The sequence below is a fragment of the Notamacropus eugenii genome, chromosome 1 (genome assembly GCF_028372415.1).
Source record: "Notamacropus eugenii isolate mMacEug1 chromosome 1, mMacEug1.pri_v2, whole genome shotgun sequence".
In the NCBI taxonomy this organism is placed as follows: Eukaryota; Metazoa; Chordata; class Mammalia; order Diprotodontia; family Macropodidae; genus Notamacropus; species Notamacropus eugenii.
The window spans coordinates 476,535,266-476,552,629 of NC_092872.1; the positions used below are offsets into that span (position 1 = coordinate 476,535,266).

At 40.1% G+C, this 17,364-nt stretch overlaps 1 protein-coding gene across 12 annotated transcripts in view; it reads left to right on the forward strand.

Moving 5' to 3' along the window:
* The window catches only part of PDYN (prodynorphin), a 106,794-nt gene that overhangs the window by 79,245 nt on the left and 10,185 nt on the right, over positions 1–17,364 (forward strand). For 2 of the 12 annotated variants that reach the window (XM_072632405.1, XM_072632404.1), the window contains 6 exons: positions 470–577; positions 3,099–3,192; positions 10,095–10,374; positions 11,494–11,547; positions 11,943–12,001; positions 12,115–13,253. The gene's annotated coding sequence lies outside the window, so the exon portion shown is untranslated. The other 10 variants (XM_072632407.1, XM_072632409.1, XM_072632406.1 and 7 more) reach the window with 10 other exon arrangements.

The window sequence follows — 17,364 nt, forward strand, 5'->3', positions numbered from 1 at the left end:
TTTATGAGTCTCTCTGGGTGTCGTTTTGGGGGACAAAAAAGGAAGAAAATCTTAGTTCAACTCATGGAAATTGGTGTGTGTGGGTTTTAATAGTGGTAATGATTTCTAGGGTAGGTCTTTGGAAAAATATACTTAACTATGATAATTAAGGAGAAGAGATGAGAGAGAGAGAGAGAGAGAGAGAGAGAGAGAGAGAGAGAGAGAGAGAGAGAGAGAGAGAGAGAGAGTAGTTTGTTTGCACATAAGACCCAGGGAAAAAATGACCCCAGTAGGTTGGGAGACCTTAGATTAGGTTGCATAGCCCTATCAAAGCTAACCAAAATAGAACAGAAGAAAAGTTCAGCTCACCTGGGCAGGAAAAGCAAGAGATTAGGTCTTTACAGAATAGGGGTAAGAACTAGACCTTCAGGCAAGTAATAACAGTACTTTTAACAGTGGCTTACGATCATATAACACTTTATTCTAACAGAATTTTCACTAGCGTCAGGGAGAGGCAGCGTGGTACATTGGAAAGGGCCATGGATTTGGGAATCAGAGGACATGAGTTTGAATCTTGACTCTTCTACTTCATACTTGGGTGAGTCTGTAGTTAAGTCCTTTCCTCCCTTTATATGTTATATGTCTCATATGTTTATATATGTTATGTCTCATGTTTATATGAGAAGACTGAGCTAGATGAACTTTAAGTTCTCTTCCAGCTTTAAATTCTTTGATCTCATCTGACCCTCATCCAATAATGCTGTGAGAGAAGCAGGGCATGTATTGTCCCTATTGTATATGAGGAAACAGACTCAGACAGGTGACACAGCTAGATAGAGAAAGTTATACTAGTTCAATTCTCTTATTTTGCAGATGAGGAAACAGGCTCAGGGATGTTAAATGACTTGTCCAAGGTCACATAGGTAATAAGCTTCAAAGGCAAGATTTGGACACAGGACCTCTTACCCCAGAGTCAGAACTCTTTCTGCTCTACTACCCTGGTCATCTAACTCCTAATCAGCATGCATTTTTTTTCCTAAATACCATTGTTTTCAACTTAGTGGGACTTGCAGTAAAGCCTTTGAGTTATGCTTGGGTGCCTCACAGTGAGTAGGCAGTACTAGCATAGGCCAACCAGAAGGCAAAGAAGAAGGGAAGAGTCTACAAGTATACAGATATACCTGGCATGCCCTCCCAGGCATACTCATGAGTGCTAAATCCAACTGTTCCTCAGGAAAGGGCCCTTTACATTGCCAGGAGGGGATGCTCTGAGTATGGTAGTTGATGAGAAAAAATTAAAGGGAAAATACTGTAGAGTTTAGAAGAAACAATAAGATTCATAGGCTCTGGAGACAAAAGCAATTTAATCTTGCCCTTCAGCAAAGAAGGAAAAAAAAATCCTTCTTATTCAGAAATGTTATTAAGAGTAGCTTAAATTGCTTGGCCTGTGGAACTTATCCAAGGCTACTTCCTGTCGGGTAAACATGGGTTCAGTAGTATGTTTATGGCACATCTGGGAAAATCATCATCAGGGATTGCTCAGTAAATTGTATTCACTCTGATGGCCAAGATGACTACTGAGGAGTTACAAAGATATTCAGGGACAGCATGGCATAGTGGGGAAAAATGATACTTGAAGTCACAAGAGATCCCAACTGTTCCACTTATCTAGGTATATGATCTTGGGCAAGTCTCTCAGTCTATCTGTCAAATGAGAAGAAGAAGACAAATCTATAATGCCTAACTCATAATATGGCAGTGAGGCAAATACTTTAAACATTAAAGCACTATAGAAAAATGAAATATCATTGTTATTATCATCCAGAATTGGGAGTAGGTAGCAACTTCTAAACTGGTTCATCAAATTTGTTTTGCTCCCATAAAATATAGGAAATTGACTGTCAGGGTTAGAAGGGACCTAGAGGACCGAAGACAGTGGACAGGGTTGGAAGAGATCTTAGAACATGGCACATGAGATGTTAGAGAAGAAAGGACCTTAAAACACAACATACCATACCTAGAAAAAGCCACAGAACACAGAATGTTAGAGATAGATGGAACCAGAGAACATGGAATATTGTCAGATAGCCAAAATATGTAGGGAATTGACACAAATATGCAACACTTAAAAACTATTCCCTAATATTGGTGACAGATCAACATAATGACTAAGAGATCTGGGCTTGGAAACAGGAAGATCTGGGTTTAAATCTTACCTCCAACACTTCTTAGCTGCATAACCTAGGCAAATCATTTATCTCAGCCTCAGTTCCCTCATCTGTAAAATGGGAAAAATAATAGTACATACCTCACAGGGTTGTTGTGAGAATCAAATAAGATAGTATATGTAAAGCAATCACAAACCTCAAAGTGCTACATAAATGTTAACTTATTATTGTTATTATAAGTGGTCAAAGTACATGAACAAATAGCTTAATTTAAAAATTTTATGTCATTTTTTTACATTACCTTAATTTCATAAGATAGCTTTCTTCTATCCCATAGACAGCCATCCCAAGTACAGAGAATTCAACTGATAAAAAAGAAAAAAAATACTTAAGTAAAACCAACCGAAACAGTAATCAAGCTCAATAATATCTACTGTGTTCTTTCCCTATAATCTGCCACCTCTCTACCTATCTTCAAATAAATAATTTTCAAAAGAAAAATTACAAACTATAAATGACAACATATACACATGCTCCAAATTTCTGTTAGAGAAATGAAAATCAAAGCATCTCTCAGGGTTTATCTCACATCATGCAGATTGGCAGAGATAATACCAAAAAATTAGAATGGTGAATATTAGAGAGATTATGGGAAGACAGGCACATGGATACCTTACTGGCAAAGTATAATGGTCCAACCATTCTGGGTTTTAATTTGGGATAATGAAAGGAAAGTGATTAGAGCACATATATGTTTAGATCTACCCATCTGACTATGGGCATATGCCTCAAGGAAGTCAAAGATAAAAAACAAAAGTTTCAGATATACCAAAATATTCATAGCAGCTGTCTTGGTGGTAATAAAGAGCTGGAAACATAATGGGTTCCCATCAATTGGGGAATGAATGGAAAAGCAGTGATACATGAATAAAATGGGATATTACTTTGCAGAATGATATGATGAATAGGAAAAATCCAGAGAAACATGGGAAAATCTGACTGAACTGATACACAGAGAAATAAGTGGGACCAAGACTATCAAAAGGTAAGTGGAGGGAAAAAGATCACTAAAAAGCTGTTGAACTCTTAGTAATGAAAAATCAATGAAGATCCCGGAGAAAAGATAATTAATCATACTTCCTTCCTCACAGTAGAAAAATAGGAGGCTACCAGAATAAAATAATGTCACTATATCTACTAGTTTTGCTTAATGTTTATCTTTGTCACCTGAGAGTTTTCAATTGGTAGCAAGGTGTCAAATGGGTAGTGTTGAACTGAAAGTCAAGAAGACGCCTGAGTTTGAATCCTGCCTCTTACACTTACTAGCTGTGTGACCCTGGGTACATCACTCAACCTTTCTCAGTCCTAGTTTCCTCATTTGTAGACTGTGGACAATAGTAGTACCTACCTCACAGTGGGTTTATGGGGTTCAAGCATGAGGACATGTAAAGTGCTTTGCAAACCTTAAAATGCTAACAATTACTATTGGGGTGGAGGAGGTGAGATGACTGATGTAAGGATAAAAGATGTCAATAAATATATCTTTATAAGAAGAAAATAGAATATGGAATTTTAGATTGGGAAGACCCATTAGGAACTGGGGGAGGGATAGGAATTGGGAGGGAACTTGGAGACCATTTAGTCCAATTCCATCATTTTATGGATGAAGTACTTGAGTTCCAGGGAGGAAGCAACTTGTTCATATCCACACATTGAGTTGTTCATTTGGCTCAGTTCTTATTTCTTCACGGGGGTATATTGTTTTGAGATCAGTCTCCACATGTGTTGGCCATTTGCCAGGCAACACAGCTTAGAATGGGATGTTATTCTATAAAATCAACAACTCAAACCCCTCAGGATGATAGTATGGCACCCATTATCAATGAGAACTTACTTGCTTCTGTCTTTTGAAAACTGACATAAACAGATGACTGAGCATCCCAATTCCATCCACTAGGAAGTATTATTTACCCTCAACTTGTTAATGCTCAGAATTTGGAGATAGTCACACAGCATCAGGCTATATCCCATCCTATTTGGCAATGTAAGCAAGCTAACACATTCCCTTTTTCCCAGACTCACGCCTTCTGCAGGGTGTCTTTCTCATCAGGAAATGAAATATCATTATCATTCATTCCCTCCTGGAAATAAACAAGTATTTGTTGCTTTAGAATGAGCCTAAGAGAAGCATCTGGACTCATTGCATAAATTATATGTTTCAAAAGACTGCCTTCAGGGTACTAACTTGTGTGGTTTCTAGTATTCCCAATAGTGAGGGCTGCTACTGCTTTGCTACTTTCAAGATAGGATCTCTTCACCTGGTGTGAAAAAAGTCACCCATACTAAGGTAGAGTCTTTCTTAATGAAAAACACACAGCTCTTCTCTCTCTTTGAAACCAGACTGTAGTAATATGAATCACAAGTGGTTCTCTCTGCACATGTGTGGGGAGTATATGTGATTTACAGAATATTGGAGCTGGAAGGGACCTTGGAGCATGGAATGTTAGAACATAAGACACATAATTGATAGAGCTGGGAGAGACCTTAGAACAGAGAACGTTAGATAACTGTTAGAATGTCAGAACTAGGAAAGGAGCTTGGGGACCAGATTGTAGTCCAATCTCCATTTTACAAAAGAGGAAACTTGGGCTCTCTACAGCATACTTTGGTACTACAGATGAAAATGTGTCTATGTAGTTATAATGAGCTTTCATCGCCCATGTAGGAAGCCCCTTGAATTTTGGCAAGTAGTTATTCTACACAGAAGGGAAGGGAAGATTGCTGGGACACATTCCCCCTAGAGAAAGAAAAGGTAAAAATAGCACCTTCTTCAAATACGAGACTACAAGTAATATGTGAGAGGCATCACTTCTGTTAATAGTTTCAGAATGGCTGCTCATTGTGATGACTATTCAGGGGAATATCTCTCATTGGCGGTCCCATTCAATAAACTTGGCCTAGTATGATAGAGACTACTTGATTTCCAGTCTTCATTTCTTCTGCCACTAATTGGCTAGGGGCCGGTCTCTTCCCTTTTTTGATCTTTAGTTCCGTCTTCCTTAGAATGAGGAAGTAACAAAAATTCACTAAACTGCGTCACTAAACTTTGACCCCAGTGATATCACTACTGGGTGTATACCCAAAAAAGATCAAAGAAAGAGAAAAAAGACCCATAAGTTGTGTGTGTGTGTGTGTGTGTGTGTGTGTGTGTGTGTGTGTGTGTACTTTTTTTGTTATAGTAAAGAGCTAGGTGGCAGAGTGGATAGAGTGCCAGACCTGGACTCAGGAAGACTCATCTTTCTGAGTTCATATCTGTTCTCAGACACTTACTAGTTGTTAAGTGACTGGGCAAATCACTTAACTGTTTGCCTCAGTTCCTCATCTATAAAATGAGCTGAAGAAGGAAATGGCAAACCACTCTACTATCTTTGCCAAGAAAACCTTAAATAAGGTCATAAAACATCAAATGTGACTGAAAAATGGCTTAACACCAACAACAAAGAACCAGAAGGTAAGAGGCTTTCTTCATCAACTGGGGAATAGCTGAACAAATTATGCCATGTGAATGTAATAGAATATTATTATGTCATAATAAATGGCAAAAAGGCAGGTTTTCTGAGAAACCTGAGAGGACTTGTACAAATTGATGCATGGTGAAATGAGAAGAACCAGGAGCACAATTTATGTAGTGACAATGATAAAGAAATTATAAATGATAAAGAATTATAAACAAAAACAATTTTCAAAAACTTGAGAACCCTGATCAATACAGTCACCAACCAAAGCTCCAGAGAACTGATGATAGAGCATGCTACCCACTTCTTAATAAAGAGGAAAGGAATTGAAGGTACCAATGAAATACACATCTCCAGACATGGTCAATATGGGAATTTGTTCTGACTGTGCATAATGTTACAAAGGAGCCCTTTTTCTTTTCTTTCTTTCTGGTCGTTTTCTTGGGGGCAGAGGAGGTTATTGATAAGGCTGCCAAAGAAGAAAAGAAGAGAAAATAAAAAAAGAAAAGATGGTCATTGAAACATTTTTTTAAATGCACAGAAAAGAACAGAAGAAAAACCAGAGGGAAACACAGGTAAGCAGGATAGCTTTGAAAGCTATATGTTGAATTTATTACATACTTAAAATTAAAAGTAAGCTGTATATAAGGGAGTCACATTTCCTATACAATCCCCCCTTTTTCTCTTCTACTTTGTATATGGAAACACTCATTTTATTTGGTGTTCAATAGGTTTAGAATAAAAAAAATTAATAAATAAAATGAAAGTTGGACTAGATGACCTCTGGGATCCCTTCCAACTCTATATTTTGTTCTATGATCCTCTATCTTGTGAGGAGGCATTCATTTCCTTAGCTCTGTAAGCAGCCTATTTGACTCTGATAAAGCTCTATTTCATGTTTTTATTTGGAACTTAACAAACTCTAATAAAATGGAATTTCCACTTGCATAGTAGAACATAAAAATAGAATTGTACATGAAACTGAAGATCTCTGTTATGTACAGCTTTCTTTTCTTCTTAGATATAGAACAGATTTTATCTATAGCTTTCAAAGTTGTCCTGCTTGCCTGTGCTTCTTTCTGGTCATTCTGAACCTCTTCTCTGCTTTAAAAAAATGTCTTCATCAAGATGTCTCGAATGTTTTTTTCTTTTCTATTTTTTTTTTGGCTACTCTCTCTCCATCTCTCCTTGCCCTCTTACCCCTATTTCCAATTGGAAAAAAATGGGAAAAAAAGAACAATACCATCATAACAAATACATATAGCCAAGTAAGACAAATTCCCACATTGGCTGTTTCTGAAAATGTATGCTATAAATCTTGAGTCCATAGCCTTTCTATCAAGTGGAGATATGAGTCTATTTCTTGGTTATATCAGTGAAATCTGCATGTTGGCAGTATACATGAAGGAGGTATCATAGTGTAGAGTACTGAGTTTGGAGGTAGTAGGCTTGGGTTTGAATTCTGGTTCTGCCATTTATTAGTTATGTGATGGGCAAATAATCTCCACTATTTTGATCCCAGTTTCATCAACTGTAAAGTGAAGGAGCTAAACTAAACTCCTTTTCAGATCTATATCTTGTTAGACTTTGAACCATCTGGGTTCACTTGTGACTTGCACTGGCACTGACAGGTTGAATTCTCAGAGAGGCAGTTGCTTTTTCTTCCACAGTTCTTGGGGGGTAATCTTATTGGTGGTGATCCTTTTACCCTAGTTCACAAGCCCCCACCAATGTTCTTCCCCTTAACAATCAACCAGTAGATTCTGTTTTTTAGTAAAGATATTTACTCAAATGGCATAGCAGAAACAGTAATTACAGACTATTTTTCCAAAACCACATTTTCCCACAAATACAGAGCCTTCAGGGGGATGAGTGAGCACTCTATGAAATACGTCACAAAATGTCATGGTGTTAGTCATGGATGAGTTTCTTGCCTGTCCAAGTAGGCTGGCTCTTCATAGGACACCGAATCTCAGATGTATGAGCGTCTTAGCTGGGCTTATTCCTCATAAGGTATAATTTCTTCACTGGGTTGATTCATTAGTCTGCTGCTGTGCTGGTTCTTCACCAAGCTCAGATACTATTAGGTCAGGGATATTTTTTGGCTATTAGGAACCACTGCTGCTTGGTTGAGCCAAGGAGAGTCATTGGATTGCTAGACTGAGCCAGGCAGGTCATTCATTTCTGGACTTTTCTCAGGGCTGGTTGGTACTATGTTCTTTCTAGCTAGAATATTGCAGTGCCTTTTCTAGTTGGAGTGATATCATACTCTTTCAGCTGAGGTAATAAAATTTAGCCTAGGATTATCACAAGTCTCTTCCCTTTGAAGCCTTCAGAGTCAGTGCTAAAGTTTGTTACCTCCAGGCAAGAGGTTCCTAGGTCTGGCCAGTTTGCTCAGGCAGGGGCTCTTCCTTAGCTTATGAGAAGTCCTGATTTAGTCACTTATACTTCCAATGCTCTTTCTGGGGTCTTATGCAGTTAAGTGACTAGGGACAAAGAACTGTACCCTAGAGACAAGTTCATTGTTCTGATGGTCTCTTCCCCAGCAATTAAACTATTCAAACATTAAACCCCTTCTAAATTGTGGGATGCTTCTCTCTTATCCTGAAAAGACTTCCTCTTTATATTTAAATGACTATGCCTTTTCATTCTTCCTAAACTTTAGCTTTGCTGAAGTCTTGTGGGATGCATTATTACATATGATTAGGTCCTCTCTAGCTCTGACATTTTGTGTTGTATGTCCCAAGGTCCCATTAGTTTTAATGTTCTATGCCATGTGCTCTAAATATTTAATGCTTCTATAAAATTGTACCAACTTTTATTAAGTGTACAATGGCAGAGGGCACTGGGAGAGATACACTGATAAACTATGGTTCTTGCTCTCACGGAGTTTACAGTCTAGTGGAGAAGATGGCAAGTATACAAGTAGCTACAATACAAGATGCACTATGTTATTTTTGCAAAAAAAAGATTGCAAGTGAAGTGCAAGGCTTGTAAGATCATAGATTTAGAACAGGAAGGAACCCCAGAGATCGTCCAGCACAATCCTCTTAGCTAAATATAAAAATTAAAGTCTGAGGAAGTAAAGATCATTTTCAAGTGGGAAGATCAGACTTTATGGAGGAGTTGCTATTTGAGTTAAGCTGTGAAGGAGGGGAGGGATTTCAATATTTAGACATGGGAGGGAGGGTCATTCCAGGTTTAGGGGGGCAGCAAAAGCATAAGAACAGGAAAATTTGGGATTTCTTTTGGGGGGTGATGGTGGTTAAATGGTGAATAATCCAGTTTGGCTGAAGAGTATAGTAAGTAAAGGGAAGCAGTGTGAGGTTAGGCTGGATAAGGAGACTGGGATGAGATTGTGGAGGGTTCTTTGGATGTCATGCTAAAGGAATAATGATATTTTGTTGGCAATGGAAAACCACCAGAGGCTTTGAGCAGAGTAGTGAAGTGATGAGAGCAGTGAATAAGATTACCCTGGCATCATCTCTGCTATTGGGATTAGAGCCTCGAGGAGAGACCAGGAGTTCCTATTGAATGCTCTTTGTTGCTGGCCCGTGAGGAGGCAGTCAGTACAGCTGTAGCAGGTTAGCTCAGACCAGGAGGATAGCTCTTGCTTCATGGTTACTATTTAATGGAGGGCTATAGGGAAAGAATGAATGAGAAAAGCCTGGATCAATCAGAAAAGTGAGGTACTATAGGTGTTTTCCATACTTGAGCCAGAGAAAAACAATGGGAATCTTGGGCAATTCTGAGCAAACATGACTGGGTCAGTGTGGTAATGCTGTAAGGAACCCTCATGATACGAAGGGAATAGTGGGAGAAATATTGGACTTGGAGTCAGAGGTCAGTGGTTTGAGTCCTGGCTCTGCTCTTTGCTGTCCATTCTTTACTTCTCTGGGTTTCAGTTTCCTCAATTGTAAAATGATGATTTTGCACTGGAAATTGTCAGAGTCTAAGGTCCCTTCTAGGGCTATGACTCTGTCCTGGTTTTCACACTTTGTTGTGGTTGAGTTGTTTCAGTCATGTCCATCTCTTTGTGACCCCATTTGGGATTTTCTTGGCAAAGAAGTGGTTTGCTATTTCCTTCTCCAGCTCATTTCACAGATGGAGGAACTGAGGTAAACAGAGTTTAAGTAACCTGCCCAGAGTCACACAGCTAGTAAGTGTCTGAGTCCAGATTTGAACTCAGGAAGATGAGTCTTCCTGATTCAAGTCCCAACACTGTCTCCACTCTACTACCTGGCTGCCCTACTTTCATCCTTCTTGGATACATAAACAAGGACAAGTTGTGTCATCTCTCTGAGCCTCAGCTTTTCCATCTGTAAAATGAGAAGCATAATATTTATACAACCTAACTCCCAAGGGACTGGCAGGGAAGTGCTTTAGAAAGGAGCTATCATTAATGATAAAAATTACTCCCTCTTTTCTACAGTTTAAGGAAAGAGAACAGAGAAGAAATTCCTATCAACCTCATGAACCATTCGTTAGTAGCTCTGATTAAAGGTCTGGAGGAGGAAAAGAGTCAAATGAAACAAACTCAGATGAAGATCATCCAAAGATTTATTTTAACCATCATGTTCCCTGCCTTGGTTCTTTGAATAATAGATAAGAGTTGACTGTATGTCCCCATTTCTAAAGCTTCCTGCTCCTGCTGACTCCCAAGGATAGAAGCCATTATATTCTTGTCTCTTTGAGTCTTTGTCTACTCCAAGGTAATTATCAAGAGCTTACAGCATAGGGGAAGAGGAGGAGGCGGAGGAGGGGGATTCTGTGCAGAGAGCAATGAGGCCAAGGGGAACCAGGAGCAAGGACCGAGGCTGAATAGACAGTGAAGACTGAGGCTTTACAATCTGTGAAAAGTCCTTATTTCAGAGAGGCAGCAGAAGGCCAGTATGAAGTGGTGGATAGAGGAAGGGATGTAGAAGAAAGAATACCAAGTAAATGAAGAAAGATCATAGAATGGTATACAGAACATGAAAGCTTGAAGAGATCCTAGAATACAGAATGGTAGAGCTGGGAGAGACCTCAGAACATAGAAAGTGAGAGCTGGGAGAGACCTTAGAACATAGAACGTGGGAGTTGGGAGGGACCTCAGAACACAGAATGTCCAAGCTAGAAGAGATTTTAGAATATTGAATGCAAAATCTAACAGTATAGTATAGAATGTTAGAACAGAAGGATTATTAGGACATAGAATGTCTGAGCTAGAAGAGAACTTGCAGGTCATCTAGCCCAGCAGAGGAAGACATTAAAGCCAAGGGAGACAAAGTGATTTTCCCAAAGTCACATGGCTCCATAGAAGATGGTGGAGTTAGGACCGTAGCCCAGGTCTCCAGACTCCCAGGTCCAGTGACCTTTTCCTTTTATTACTCTTCCTCCCAGGAGGCTGCAATAGCTATTGAATCTTGTGAGTCAGTGGCTAGTGCTGTAGGGTCTTTCTCTTTGTTGCTTTCTGACTGTGCTTGGTCCCCATGCCTAAACAAGGTTCCTTTTGGAAAGAGACATGGGAAGAAAACCATTCTGAAACGCCTGGAGAAATCCAAAGATGTTTAACTCTGAGGAGAGAAAAACTTAGCAGGGACACAAGGGCTGCCTTCAGATATATGAAAGGTTGTCACGTGAAAGAGAGTCCAGATTCGTTTTGTTTGTCCCCAAAAGACAGAACCAGGATCAATGGGTCTAAGTTTCAGAGAGGTAATTTTAGTTTCCCTGTAAGGAAAAACTTCTTAAGAATTATTGTTCAGTCATTTCAGACATTTCATGATCTTTGGGATTTTCTTAGCAAAGACACTGGAGTGATTTGCCATTTCCTTCTGCAATTTGTTTTACAGATGAGGAAACTGAGGCAAACAGCGTCAAGTGACTTGCCCAGGATTATACAGCTAGTAAGTGTCTAAGTGTCTCAGGAAGATGAGTCTTCTTCTCTTGGCACTCTATCCACTGTACCACCTGGCTGCCCTAAAGCTGTAGCTATTCAAAAGTGGAAGGGGACACCTTAGGAGGGAGTAGGGCCTCCTTCTCTAGAGGTCTTCATGCAGAGACTTTAAGACTGTCCGGGATGCCTTATATAGAGGATTCCTGTTCAGGTCCAGATTAGACTAAATAGTCTCAAGTCTCCTTTCCATTCTGAGATTCTGTAATTATGTGGAGATTCAGTTGTAGTGCAATGGAAAGTGATTCTATCATAATTGCTCTCATTTTTATAGCCTGTTACTGTTTATAAAGAACTTTCCTCTTTATATCCCTGTGAGGTAGAAGAATTGTTATTCCTGTTTTACAGATGTGGAAACTGAGAGTCAAGAGAAATGAAAGCACACAGCTACTTGAACTTAAGTCAAGGTTTGGGTTTTGTTCTGTTTTTAGCAGTACCATGCTGACTCTTCTATTTGGATACTTTCAGTAGTTTCTTGAGGGATTTTTTTTGTTCTCACTTTTTATTGCTTTCTTTGCAGATGAGAAGCACATCACTTTCCAAGACTGAAGACCACCTAACAGCAGCTAGAAGGGAGTTTAGGCCCCAAAAGAGCAGTGTCTGAGATAGTACAATGGACAGAGTACTGAACTGGAGTCAAAAGACGTGGGTTCAAGTCCCAATTTCAACAGTAACTAACCTCATGACCAAATAATTTCCCATCTCTAAGCCTCAGTTTCCTCATCTGTAAAATGGAGATGATCCTGTTTACTCTGCCTCTTTCACAGCCTTGTTGTGGGGAAAATATTTCAGAAACCATGAAATACTAGAGTAGCACTCACAGGCAATATGAATTAGTGAGATGGGTATGTCCTTTTAGTCACGGAGTAGGTGCAGAGGCATGTTATTATCAGTCCATATTTTGAGGGGGATTCAAACATTCAGTGTTCCAGGCGGCTTGGAAATCATCATGTTTCTATGAGTGTTGGTGTGCCTGGCACGGTCTCCCAGTCTTGTTCCTTTAGAGCCTGCTAGAAGGGACTGGCAAACACACAGGCACACACATGAATGTGAGCACCTACACATGCAGCTGTGCACGGGCACACAGCCCATTTACCCCCTCTGTATGTAGATATACATGTATGAAGTAGCATATACACATATGTATGCTCTTCGGAAGCTAGAGTGTCTGGATTCCAAGTGGCACATTTATTCTCTGACATGATTGCCTCTATTCCCCTTCCCCCCAAGTTCCTCCTCACTCCCCCACATCCCTGCCCTGAGCAGATGCCTACTGTGAAGTATTCTACGAGGTACCAGTTGAAGGACCTGGGGAATGCTGGAGTTCTGTGCAGGGAGGTGTCGAAAGGTCTGTGTGCATCTGACTATTGTGAGCTGTCTTCCCCTATTGGCTCTGAAGAGCCTATGCTGAGCTGGGTCTGCATGACAGGGGGAGGCTCTATGTCAATAAAAAGAGGGGGAAACAGGCACCAGAACTCCAGTTCTGAGGAGGACCACACTGTCCCTTTGCAGCCCCTGTCGCTGCTGCAGTGAGGAAGGCTGCTCAGGAAGGACAGATCTGTCCCTCTGACCCCAGGGACAAGATCATACAGAACCTGGCAAGAAACCTGCTGGATTGGACCCGCTTGTGTCATCAGAGAGCACCCCTTCTGTGGGAAGGTGAGAAGCTTTTCAGAGACTAAGAGACATACACACACAGGTAAAATTTCAGCATGGACAGGAGGGTGGGGGACATGGAATTTTATTTGTTCTTATTGATTTGTGCCTGGGGAACTCAGTGAGGTTGGAAACCAGTGGGAGTGACCTTCTGAAAATTTCACATTGGGGGCTCTTTAGTAGTTCCAAGGATGATTTATTGAGTGTCTGTTCCCTGGGATTTCCCTGTAGTTCCCATTCTTGTTTGAAAGAAGTGTATTCCTCTATACATGCAGTTGGTAACTCAGCTTTGCTGCCAACAACACTTTGTGGATGGCAAGCCTGGTACTTTTCTCAGCTTTATGGTTCCTGGGATAAGACTAGTACCCCTCAGTTTGGGGATACATTCAGCCAGCTCAATTTCTATCCACCTTGTACCATTCTCAACAAGCTTTACGCTCTCTCCCCTGGCCAAACAGAATGGAATGCTCGGAGCAGATAAGCACAGTTCAATGTCCATGGTACTTTGTCATCTACACAGAGCTTTCCTAGTGATACACTTTGGAAGTAGGGAGTGATAGTATTATTTTCCCCACTTCTGGATTAGAAAACTGAAGCCAGAGAAGAGAACTGACATCCCCAAGATCACCCAGCCAGTCAGTGACAGAACTGAGGCTCAGAGTTTTCTTGACTTCAAGTCAAGGGCTCTCCTTGGAGCTTCAGTGAATTAGGATACTTAAAAGAAAAAGGTTTATGATCTTTCCTGGAGTTCAGAAAACAGGGACTTGGGGAATTAATGAGGTCCGGGAAGTCACCAACTGCTGTGTTTCTAAACCTTTTTACTTGTCCCCCAACCATTGTAAATTACTGACAGTAATATTTGTTTCAATGCCTTGATTCTGGATAATTTGGCAAAGTAGGAAGCCTTTGTCTTTTTCTCAGAGGGGAAGGGAGAATAGATTCTAAAAGCAAGCATATTTGGAAATCATTCCCTTTATCCTCTCTTTAGTGGTGCTTGTTTTGATGAAGACTGTAGAATAAGATGGACGAGTGACAGAGACATGTTGGGGAGAGGGGAGGAAGAGAGTGGCAAAGCCTTCTGCCTGAATGAAGAAAAGAAAAAAGCCAGACTTATATTTTTTTAAGTGTACAGGATTCCAAATTTTTTCTAAGAAGAAAAGTTGCAAGGACTCTGAAGGGAAGGTTATGCCTAGCCACATTATACTGGGCAGCATTGAATATTGGAAAGAAGAGAGGATTAGAAGCTGGGGGAACAAAAGATCCTAGTCCCACCTTTGCTTTAAATTGTGTAATCTGGGGTAGAAACACTAAGAATTAAGAGTACAGTAAAATATGCTTAACTCTAAAATTCTACTGGTGGTGGGAAGAACCTTATCCTAGGAGTCAGGAGGGTATGGTCCCATCTCTGCCACAGACTTACTGTATTACCACTGTGGACAAATCACTTCATTTTCTCCAATTATAAAAGGAGGGAATTGGAGTAGATAATCTTGCAGATTCCTTCCAGCCCTGGTATTTTGTGGTCTTTGTTCCAGCTCTAAAATTCTATGACTATGACTTGTTCGTCTCTGAGCCTCACTTTCCTCATCTGTAAAATAATGTGGGTTGGGCTAGATTAGCTCTCTGGTACCTTTTAAGCTGTGATTCTAAAGGTAAATCCAGCTGCCTTTTACTTTCTATAGTGTCTTTTATCAACAGTCTCCTAGTGCTTTACAAATATTCCTTAATCACATTCCTCTCCTAAAATATGTACAGCAGGGTAACAGATCTGATTTCAACACCCCTCCCACAGACAGAAAGCCTTCATTCCTCAGTATGCCTTTCATAGATTGATAAAACATATGCTTCTTTGTATTCCCAGACTGACAGGGACTCCTGTAAGTGTCATTGTTAAGTGTATCAGAATATCAATTTGCTTCTTTTTTCTCCTCCGTTTCTTCTCTCTCTTGTTTCTTCCTCTCAATTTTCTTCTTGCTTCTCCTCCCCTTGCCTTTTGGTTCTATTTCTGTAGGTCATTTATCTCCAAGCACTCGCGCAGATAAAGCCTGCGTGGGGTAGTCGGTACAGGAGCGGGTGAGTTACGTTTGTGGGGGAGGCTTTTGCCTGCTTGGTGACAGGTGATCTGGAGCCCACTGTTTTGCCCTCTGTGAGCTAGGGGTACGCTAGATGATATTCAAATCCTGTATCTTCTATAGAGGGTGTGGGTGTGAAGGCTTATACTAGTTCCTCAGAATGTTCCACGTAATTGACAATTTTTTAACTGATCGGGGAAATGGAACAGTTGAGTAAATTATTTGACCATCTGTAATCACACAATGCCAGAGCTTGGGGAGACCTCAGAACACAAAATATAGTTGTGAGCTGGAAAAGAATGTAGAGTATATTAGATGAGATAAAACTTAGCTTGTCAGGGCTGAGAGGGATCTAAGAATATGCAACATAGAATATTACAGCTGGAAGGGTGCTTAGAACATAAAATATAGAATTTAAGAGGTGGGAAGAACTTAGATTAGAACCTAAGAGCTTTAAGTGACAGTTTCACAGTTATGAAGTTAAAAGGGATTTTTTTTAACTAGTCCAAACCTTCCCTAAATAGGAACCCCAACTAAAGTGTCCTTAACAACAGATCATCCATCCTCTGCTTCAAGGCCTCTAGTGATGGGCACCCTAGAATGTAAAATGTTATCACTAGGGAGGACCCTTTAGAGACAGACCATACAATCTGGAAAATCTTAGCTTTTTTTTTTTTTTGTCATGATCCTCTTTGGACCCCTCTCAGAATCATATTCATTGCCTACAATGCTAAATTTCGGTTAGAGGTTGGTGAAAAATAAAGATGTAATTTTTTTCTTCATTCAAGTTCACGGATGCTCTAAAATATAACAAAAATAACAATAATTAGAATTTAAATAGTGCTTGTTAGGTACTTAGTACTAAGTGCTTTATAAATATTATCTCATTTGATCCCTACACCAACCCTGGGAGGTAGGTGCTATCATTATCCCCATTTTACAGATGAGCTAACTGAGGCAAATTGAAGCTATGTGATATGCCCAAGCTTCACACAGCTAGTTAAGTCTCTGAGATCAGATTTTAAATCAGGTCTTCCTTATTCCAGGCCCAGCAGTCTCACCACTGTACCATGTAGCTGCCTTGTGGGACCCCTTGGTTAGGACTCAATGACAAAATTGTTGTTGACTCTTTGTGACCCCATTTGGGGTTTTCTTGGTAAAGATGTTGGACTGCTTTGCCATTTACTTCTCTAAATCAAACTGAGGCAAACAGGGTTAAATGATTTGCCCAGGGTCACACAGTCAGTAAGTGTTTGAGGCTGGATTTGAACAGAGGAAAATGAGTCTTCCTGACTTCAGATAGAGCTCTGTATCCATTGTGCCACCAGACCTATCTGTGGACCCCTTTGCTAGGACTTTATTTAACATCTAAAACAATGATGTTTCCAAGTGTGTTATTACCATGTTCAAGGTGATGCAGCTGGTAGGTTTTAAAGCCTAGACTCATTAGCCTATAGGATTTAAAGCTATCAGGGACTTTAAAGTCATCAGCTCCAAACTCCTTCGTTTCACAGGCAACAAAACTGAGGCCCAATGATCTGCTCAGGATTATCCAGGTAGTAAGTGGCAGGGCTGGGCCTTGAACCCAGGTTCTCTGATTCCAAATGCAGAGCTCTTTTAACTACCTGACACTTGGATGAGAAATGTTTTTAACATCTAGCAAATCTGCATGTGCTGTGGCCCCCGACTGCGCCTTCTTTTTTATCTCCACCCTGAAATAAATTCATTTTATCTTTTACCTTCAAAATCTTGGAACTCCTTTTGAATGTTGGTTATTGATTGTTCCAACCTCCAGGTTCTTGGGACTTTCCACCATGGCCATTGTATTTTATTAGATGTCTTAAATCATTTTGATAGAAATCAATATTTGGGAGACGATTTCAAGAAATGTCAGAGAAAATATAGAGAAGTAACCTGTTTCTCTCACCCATTTTCATCAATTTCTGTCACTTTGGGACATAAATGACATGTTCCTCATCGGAACTGACAAAGAGCTAAAAATATTTATTGAAATAGAAATCTCTGCCAGCAAGGCAGGGCAC